Genomic DNA, 10,241 nt, shown 5'->3' on the forward strand with positions numbered 1-10,241 from the left:
ACTTCAGACTCTTTGCATGCAGTTAATTGTGCCACTACAGTTTTATGATGATGGAGCAGGTGGCAGCTAATTGATAAGGACGTAGCCACAATAGCACATACTAAAGAACAAGTGGGATAAGCATCACTTTGACAACCTTCAGAAGGATCACAGGATTAAAGTGACAGCAGCTTTTCAACTTAACATACTGGTTCACTTACATATGACCTCTTCACTGCTCCTTCCCTATCACCTTTTTCTTTTTCCTCCCAATCCTTAACTCATCCAGCCCCCTTTTTTCCCTCTGTGTTCTCCTCCCATTTTAGTACCAGATTTTTCTCTCTAAGCAAAAATATTTATAGTTTCTGTTGTAACAATCTTTCCATTCTTATATATGCAGTAAACAAGGGTTGTGATTGCAAATTTACTTTTGAAATTTAAACTTTTTAAACACTGGTTCCTCAATCTCAGACAGGAGTGAACAAAAGCAAATTTCTAATTTCTGCTTGTGACCATCTAAAATTTCTTCAGCTACATGTTCTGAAAAGCACCTGATAGCTACACACATAATACAAAGGCTAAAATCTGCCTCCTTATCAATTAATGATCCACTGTGGGAGGCTGTAGCTCAAGAGGTAGTGGGTCAGCAGTTTGATCCCTGGCTGCTCCTCTGTCTGTCAAAATGTGCTTGGTCTAGACATTGGACCTCAACATGCCCCTGCACCTTGTATGGCAGCCATTGGTCACACTGAGATATGTCCTGCTGTGTTAATTGAGATACAGTTTTGCACAGACAGTCGTGGTTCATAAGCAATGAACATAGTGATTCTAGTGATGCTCTGAAGCTTCCTCTAACACCAGCAGCAGATCAAAAAATGTATTTATCCTGTAAAATATCTCAAAGCTACAATATGTAATTTAGACTAGTGCTAGAAGAAGAATTGAAAACAATCCACTCTGCTATGACCAGTCCCTGCTCTCCACTGTGCTCACTTTCTGCTACACTTCACCACCCTATGCACAGTTCTACAGGTTTTAGTCATTAGAAAAAACGGTAATGCTCAAGAAAGAAAAAAATCAAGCACAAATTGTTGAAATTATTAGATTAGTCAGAAGGGCAAAGCTCACTCAAAAACATTTAGAGATACATATCTCTGTAAACCTGGCAGAGCTTTTCTGTGAGTCTGGATCACAGGAGGCTTCAACCGAACATCTCCACATTAGGAAATGTTTTGGAACATATTTCTAATAAAACAATATTCCAAAAAGTTACATACTACTACTTTACTATTGATGGATTGGCACAAAAGCTTGCAAAGACTACCATGGTCCCCAGAGGATGAATCCTAACCAATTTATCTTGCGCCTGCATTGCACTTCATTTACCTCTCTTCTGTGTTTCATTCTATGTCTAATTACCTGCAAACAGTAGGTTTTGTGTCTTTTACCTCACAACGGAAAAGTTCTTAGAATGAAAGCAATGTTTAATGAACACATGGCAAATGTTTCATTCCAACCATCTACTTACCCAAAAACATCCCTCGCATCCCCTTCTCCTTTTCTTTTCCTCTCCTCCTTTGAACCCCATACACCTTCCTCTGAAGCCTGAGCACATCACATAAGTGGGGGGTGTATTAAATCTGAAATCTTTCCACTTCAGTGGGGTTCAGGAAATTGTCTACCCTGAGGGAAGTAAATGCAGACAGAGGGATGGATAGATGGAAACAGAGAGATGGATGAACGAGTAAAATGTGTGGAAGGAGAGATGGATTTAGGACGGCAAGGTTAGATCTAAAGAGGGGGGAGTATAAGGGGAGATGGATGGATTTGGTGCTGAGCATAAGAGAGACAGAGAGGAAATGGAGGGATAGATGGAAAAAGGAGAGATGGGTGAGCTGTCTGTTTGAAGATAAATCAGAGAGGCAGTGTAGTGAGTAGATCTGTATCCATAAACACAGATGTGTATGCACACTCACGCTTGAACTCACACACATGCAAACACACACAAACAAAATTCACTCACTTGCTCACTCACATGCCCACTCTGCCCCACGGCGAGGTGGTAAAAGGCCACGGCTGATTGGGTGCTGCAGGCTGATTTTGCGGCGTGTGGCAGAGCAGTGCATGTTGGGATGTTTGGATACAAATGCAGTCATCCATGAAAGCATGAGGTAGGTCAATCCTCTTCTGTCTCATCTCTCATTTTAATCATCTCCTGCTTGCTCTTCCCTTCCTTCTCATTTTTCCATTTCTCTGTTGTCTTTCTGTCCTGGCACTTTACCTTCCACACAGCTTCCCAACAGGGTTCTTCTCTAATACACCTCCAGACTTGCTCTTTTCACACATAGAAAAAATCTCTAAGTATTTAGTAGTCTCACTCTCACTTCTCTCTTTCTCCCTCTCTTGCTATCTTCTATATGGCTTGATCGATATTGATTGCCATCTGACATCTCTGTCTTCATCTCTTAAATGCATTTGTCCTTTCATCTTTCCCTGCCTGCAGCCTTCTTTGCTAACACGCACACACACTGCATCCTTGCAGTGTAGTGTGTTAACAGTATAATTAGTACTTCTTGATGTCTCTGACAATTCTAATCCATCTAAATGGCCACCACATGTCTCCCCTCTTAAAGCCTAGGGCTGGACACACAAACACACGCACATACACACAGACAGCTTCTTTGCCTGTCCAAGGCAGGATTATTGTGCTTTATGCCTTTTTGATTATGTTTTGTTTCTAAAAGGTTGTTTTTCCTTGGAGATGCTTCTGTACATTGGAGAAGAAAACAGCATTTACAACATGAGTCACACTTAAGCAAAGCTGTTGTGCATCATGTACAAAATGTCAGTGATTATGGTCAGACATCAGATTCAGACTATCACAGGGCTGCAACGACATGCAGTCAATGGTGGACAGTTACTTTTTGCTAACATATTCCAGCTACTCGTGATGTTTCTTAAACTGACCACAGCTGTACCTAAACTCCTAACCAGGTTCTGGCCTAGTCCAGAGCTGCACACTGTAGTGGTCTTGGAGAGCCTTCTTGTTTCTCCTCTAATGTCTTATCAGACAAACATGTTGTTTGCAGAAACTGACTTTCTGAGTCATGGTCATCCCAAACGTGCAAAACTAGCTAAAGCACATGTTTGGTTCATCTGACAATGTTGTTTTCAAGGTGATATACAATATAGTTTTAAACATTAGACATTTAAAAAAGTAGTATCTATATAAAAAACACTGGGCTGGCCACAGATGATTATCAAATAAGTTTTATTTGGAGATTTTTATATTTATATTAAGAATTTGTTACAGTCCACAGTTTTTCTATACGGATAAAACACATTTCCTGAAATCCGCTCTCCTTTTCTCAAAACACCAAACACAAAACCCAAACTTCAAGCTACATTAACAAAGCCTTTGACTGGTTATGCAAAACCAAATGACTCACTCTAAACAGTATCTTATCTTTGGTCAAATCCAAACGTTGCCTCCAGACAATATGACAGCAGCCAAGACATAAACAATACACAGTAGTCATTGGACACTAAACACTCTCTGTCTCTCTCTCTCTCTCACACACACACACACACACACACACACACACACACACACACACACACACACACACACACACACACACACACACACAGCAATACACAATGTAAGTCATTCTTTTGCCCCAACATCATGCCTCTGACCTGGGGGTGGACTGCAGGACTTCACACTACAAATAGAAGTTATTTTACACTATTGAAGGTCTTCATTCTGACTCTAACACTATATTGACAAGTTTTCTCTAAAACATTTTATTGTGACATACTCTTAACTTTTTGAATGTGCTGATGATGGAGGTTGCAAAGAATGACTCCAAAACATAATCTGAGATTGCTCTAATTTCATCTGACATGATGGCTCTTGTTCTTGGTCTTTTTCTTGTCCACCATCTGTTTCCATACGTTCCTAAAGTCAGGATCCAACTCACATATGGCACTTGCATTTGAACTGGGTTTGGCAACACAGTGCTCATAGGTGTGAATGGTTGACAATCTGTGTATGTCTCTCTGTGTTGGCCATGAGATAGACCAGTGATCTGGCCAGGGTATGTTCTGGCTCTAGATAGAGGTTAAGATAATGAGATAATTTTCACTTCTTTGTTTAAACCCCAATCACCAATGACTACACATGTTTGTAGACTTTTAACATGTAATTGAGAGCAAGGTGTTAGTTGTGTTTAACCTTTGTGGACTGTGTGTGTACCAATTTGCATCCAAGTGAGAATAAGTTTCAAGCTAAAAGGTTGAATCGGATCTAAAAACTGGTTCTAACTATGTAAATATTGTTCAAGGTTTTGTGAAGGAGTAATTCATTTAAAAAAACAAGTTTTATCAGTTGACAATTTTGTTCCTAGATTAGGATTTAGTGTTCAGAAAACATTTTATAATACATTATTGCCCAAATCACTAGATTAAAAAATACAAAAATGAAATTGGTAAATGTTCTTTACTCATGCGTTTATACAGACAAAATACCCACTATATTTATTTGATTAAAATGTAGTTTTTTGAGAGGCTTGTGTGTTTGTGTGTGTTTGGTTGACTTGCGTATTTGTCCAACATCCAATTTTCTATATCTTTTTTGTGTCTTGGGGTATATGTTTCTATGTCTTTGTATGTGGAGTCAACAGTGAATAAATACAAATAGACTCTCTATTTTACTCAATTGCACACACAGAAACACAAAGACACACACATATAAACACAATGCTGTGATATGGGCCTGATATAGTGTGTGCACGTGTTAGTTGTGTCTTTGTGTTGCAGCATTTGTATGTGTGTGTGCACATGTGTGTACAGTCAATCCTGTAAGGCTGTGATGGGAAACAGAGACAGTCATTGGGGGTTTACAGCTTTGTACTGCTTTTCTGTGAGATTTCCCCTGAGAAAAGACTATCAGCACAGGAGAACCACCGGTGAGAAGCCAAGAGAAAACATGAGAAGGAGGAGAGAACAGAAGTGAGAGATACTGTATCTCAGGAGAGACAAGGAAGTAGGAAACGAAAAGCTGCAAGAAGGGACTTGCTGGGTAGATTGTAAAGGAGAGAAAATAAGAAAACAGTGAGGAGGAAGGCTGAATGAAGGCCAATGAAGTCCAGGAATGAGGAAATGTGAGTGGGAGAAAGCCAAATTTCAAAAATGTTTAGAGGCAGAATGAATTTTTGCATTTGGGAAATTAGAAAAAAAGAGAGAGAAGTAATAATTAGTAGTAGTTGTAACATAGTAGTTCAACATGTTTTCTTTTCTTTCAGAGTGAAATTAAACATGGTCACACAGTAGTCGACTGAGCCTATAACATGATTTAGGGTTTTTTAGTTTGATAATAACAGAAGAGTAAGTGGGATGAAGGGCTTCTGTCAAGTTCAGCATACACGGTACAGTATCAATATGCATCATACTTGTAGACGTTTTTCAACTTTCAAGCGCCAATTCACAGCAAAGCCTAACGGCAACAGTGGAGAGGAAGAACTCCCTTTAATGGAAGAAACCTTCAGCAGAACCAAGCTCAGGGTGGGCAGCCATCTGCTTTGACCGGTTGGGGTGAGTGGAGAGTGGGACAGGTCCTGCAAAGCTAATGTCATGCAGTGGTGACAAACAATTGTGGGATGAGAGGAGAGGGGAGATGTAAAGTAGTTCAGTGCTTCAGGGGGGTAGTCCCCCAGCTGTCTAGGCCTATAGCAGCATGACTATAACTAACTATAAGCTTTATTCAAGAGGAAGGTTTTAAGCCTAGACTTAAAGTATAGAGGGTGTCTGCTTCCCAAATCTGAACTGGGAGCTGGTTCCACAGGAGAGGAGCTTGATGTTCACATGCTCTGCCTCCCATTCTACCGTTGGAATTTCTGGGAACCACAACTAGGCCTGCATTCTGAGATTTAAGCGGTCTACTGGTACTATGAGATCTTTTAGATATGACGGAGCTTGACCGTTTAGAGGTTTATATGTAAGAAGCAGGGTTTAGAATTCTATTCTAGATTATATGGGAAGCGAATGGAAAGAAGCTTGTGAAGGTTAACTATGATCTCTCTTGCTAATTCCAGTCAGAACTCTTGCTGCAACATTTTGGATTAATTGAAGGCTCTTTAGGGAGTTACTGGGGCATACCGAAAGTTTGGAATTACAGTAGTCCAAGCTAGAAGTAACAAATGTATGGACTAGATTTTCAGCATCACTTTGAGACAGGATGCTCCTAATTTTTGCAATGTTCCGCAGGAGGAAGAAGGCTGTTTTAGAGATTTGATTTATATATGAGGTAAAGGACAAATCCTGGTCAAAAATAATTAGTACTGGAGGCCAGAGTTATGCCATCTAGAGTAACGATATGGTTGGACAGCATTCTGAGATTTCTAGGCCCAAATAGTATGACTTCGATATTGTCTGAGTTTAGAAGTAAGATATTGTGAGACATCCATGCCTTTATGTCATGTAGGCATGCTTAAAGCTTGATTAACTGATACTGAAGTATTGGTCCTAACACAGAGCCTTATGGAACTCCACAGCTAACATGTACATGGGGGATTCATCATTAACCTGAACAAATTTGAATCTACAGTATCTGTTAGATAAGATTTAAACCAACCTAGTGCAGTTCCTTTTATCCCAACTTCATGTTCCAGTCTCTATAATAAAATGTTGTGATCAATGGTGTTGAAAGAATGGTGCACTAAGATCTAACAGAACAAGTATAAAGATTGGCACATTACCTGAAACCAAGAGAAGATCATTGGTGACTTTTACCAGTGCCGTTTCTGTACTATGATGGACTCTAAATCCTGACCGAGTCTTTATCAAATGATCACTGTACAGGTGGTCGTGGTGCCAATAGAAAGGAATTGTATGTTCATTTTTGGCCAGTACTTATCCCAAACAAGGAGAAACAGAAGGATAAGCACATGGTACAGATATGCAAAGTAGGGTAAAGTGTCTACAAGACCAACATTTCCACAGCTAAACACATGCAAACAGCATCTTCAAACACACATTTTGTTTAGGATACATGGAAACAGTCACATGGCTATTTTGCTAACACACTCTGCTGCTTCTTCCAGAAATGCAACCTGAAACTACATTATGCAAAGAGAAAGCCATACATGAATTCCCAGCAGAAACACCGTTTTGCTCTCTAGGCCCGAGCTTACTTCATTTGGACTGGAAAAGCATGGAAACTTGTTTTGTTGTCAGATGAGTCCATGTCTCAGTTTGTTTTTTGAAAGAGCGGACGTTGGGTCCTGTGTGCTAAAGAGGTAAAACACCATCCATCCTGACTCCACTAACTTGCCACAAAGGGAAGTTAGTGGATTTCTCAGCACCACAATGCCAGCCCCTTAATCTTCACATGCTACAACAGCGTGGCTTTGTAGACATAGTTTGCATGTACTTGACAGGCCTGCCAGCAGGTACTTACCCTATTGAACGTGTGTGGTGCATCATGAAGAATCAGACAACAAATCAGACATGGAGAGCAAATATTTAAATTGAAAAACTGCAACAATTAAAATCCTTTTTTCCCAAATGCAGGAGGTAGCGCAGTCATCCACCAATCCCACTGTTGTTGGTTTGATCCCTGGCTCCTACAGTGTGTCCTTGAGCAAGACACTAAACCCCAACTTAGATGCTCCTGGTGAGTGTTGACAAGCTGCATAGCAGCTCCCCCATCAGTGTCTGTGTGATTGTGAGTGCGAATGGGTGATTGAGGAGCAGTGTAAAGTGCTTTGAATACCAATAGGTAGAAAATCTCTATAAGTGCAGACAATGTAGCATTTAAACTTTTTAGTATTGTGCTGAGGGCATCAAATTTTAAATTTGCTCATATTTATAAAATACTGTTAAGTTGGTAAGTGAAAACAATACCCTGTCAGGTAAAGGATCAAATGAATTAACAAATACTAATGAATGAACAAAAACTAAACTCCCAACTTTGGTGGAAATGTGGTTTGTAACTGCATTTCAAAATATTTTTATGTGTCTTTATGAGTTAGAATTTATAACATCTGGGATCACGAGTTCAATGCTTTTTTTACATCTCAAATTGTTAAACTCTAATGTATCAAAAAAGATCAATACAAATTTTGACTTCTGAATATTTAGGTATACACTTTTGGCCAAAATATGCAAAACAAAGGCTTATGTTTTGCATATATACAGGCAAAAAAAACAAATTTTGTTTGACATCTTTAAACCACAGGGTAATGTCCCTGGATTGGTAGTTGTAAAGTGCTTTGCTCAAGAAAACTGGTCTTGATCTGTCTTTCTGCATATGTGTGTGTGTGTGTGTGTGTGTGTGTGTGTGTGTGTGCGTTTGTGTGTGTGAAACCATTAAACCATCACATCTGTAAAGTGAATGTGTGACCACACACACTGTGAGCCCCCTCTGTGACTCAGAAAGCTTGCGGAGATCAAACACTGGTGTCTTCATATGGTTTGAATTTGGGTCAGTCTTCATGTTTCATCATAAAACTTCAATAAAGCAAGACTTTTACAACAAACACATGCGCGCGTGCACACACACACATTTGCTCGCCACATCAGGGTGTTTGGTTTATGTAAGCAGTGTTTGTTATGATGTGTGTCACTTGATCAGGGTGTTTTTTTTCTGCAAGAGTGTGCGAGTGTGTCTGTATATATAGTTTGGCATGATGGTGGGATTGTGTGTGCTATGGTTTGTCTGAGTGTGTGTGTGTGAGTGTGTGTGGTTGTGGTTCGGAACATTTTTTCCTAAACCACTGACCCATAAGTTCTGAGAGGTTATGGGCTAATGGGCCCACCCACAATCAGGAAACACACACACATACATACACACACCTGCATGACCCCATCTGATGTTGTTTTACAAAGTGTCTTTATGTTGTTAGTTTTATACAAGCAAATGTTTCACAGTAAGAATAATCCCTCTGTTTTTGGATCTTTAGTGTGTCGTAGGATAAATTATGTTAGAAAAAGCTTTTCCTTTTAAAATCCTATTTCTGTGTGATGTCTTGGGTTCTGCTTTCTATATATTCAGAGTTCCAAAGTACACTAAAGTATTGGGTTCTCCTATATGTTTTTTTTATAACTTTGTGACATTATTCACACATTTACCCTTTGTACTTTGTGTGTATTTAGAGCAAAACTCAGAGCAAAATGATTCTGGTCTGAAACGATAATTTTTCTTGTGAACTGCTAATTTTCTAACAACATAAACATAATCTAACATTACTACATGAGAATGACTCTATCACTGCATTGATTTCTAAAGATGTTCAGATGGGTATACTGTAGGTGCAGGTCATTTATGTTACATTTTTAATAAATTCTGTGCACTCCTGGACAGGTTATATTGACAATTCATATTTTATATCTGTTTTTGTCGTAAGTTTGTTGACACAAATATGTGTAAAGTATCACTGATTTGTCAAACACCTTGGTTTTGTTAGTTTTCTCTGACATACAATGCTAATTGGTTTTTTCTGTTGTAACATACAAGATTAACTTAAGTTGTAACTCTACTCTTTCTGATGTCAAGGGGTTCACTGAAATCAATACTGTAAGGATGTCGAAAATAGTTTAGTTGTATATATCATTTTGCAGGCCTAGGTATTTGACTCATACAAATACAATGCAAGACACAGACATATTTGAGTTATAAAGACAGATTTCACTGCATAAAGGTTTTACCATCTGGGATTTCAAAATGTTGATTTTCAATATACCACAGAAACATTTCGAACCTTATAATTTTAAGCTCACAATTTGTCTGTGTTAGGATGGAGATTTCTGTCATGCTTGGACGTTCGGTTGTCTGAGCAATAAGTTTCTTTTGGAACTTTTTTGGTTGTGGAAAAGCAATTTCACTGATGTGGGGTTTAAACTCAGCACCACTGGTGTCACATGCATCATTGCTAGCCACTCGACCATGAAACCCTTCTAAAGTGCTTTCAGCTATCAGAGTGTGGGCTGAGAATTGTGGGTTTTACCCCTCAAATTTTCATCAGAGGTTTTACAAAACAGGACTTGCTTCTTATTTTTCTTTCATGCAGCGCATGCATTTATGTGATTTCAGGATAAAGTTTAAAAAAAAAAAATTTGTGTTTTAAGGGTGACGAAAATCATTAGGACATTGTCACGCTTACAGTCTGCCTGGGACTTTAGTCTGTCTGCCTTTCATTAGGCCATAATTCCCCTGGGAGTGTTTAACTCACACGCACACGCGCGCGCACACACACACACAC

This window comes from Channa argus, chromosome 11 (genome assembly GCF_033026475.1).
Source record: "Channa argus isolate prfri chromosome 11, Channa argus male v1.0, whole genome shotgun sequence".
NCBI classification, from domain to species: Eukaryota; Metazoa; Chordata; class Actinopteri; order Anabantiformes; family Channidae; genus Channa; species Channa argus.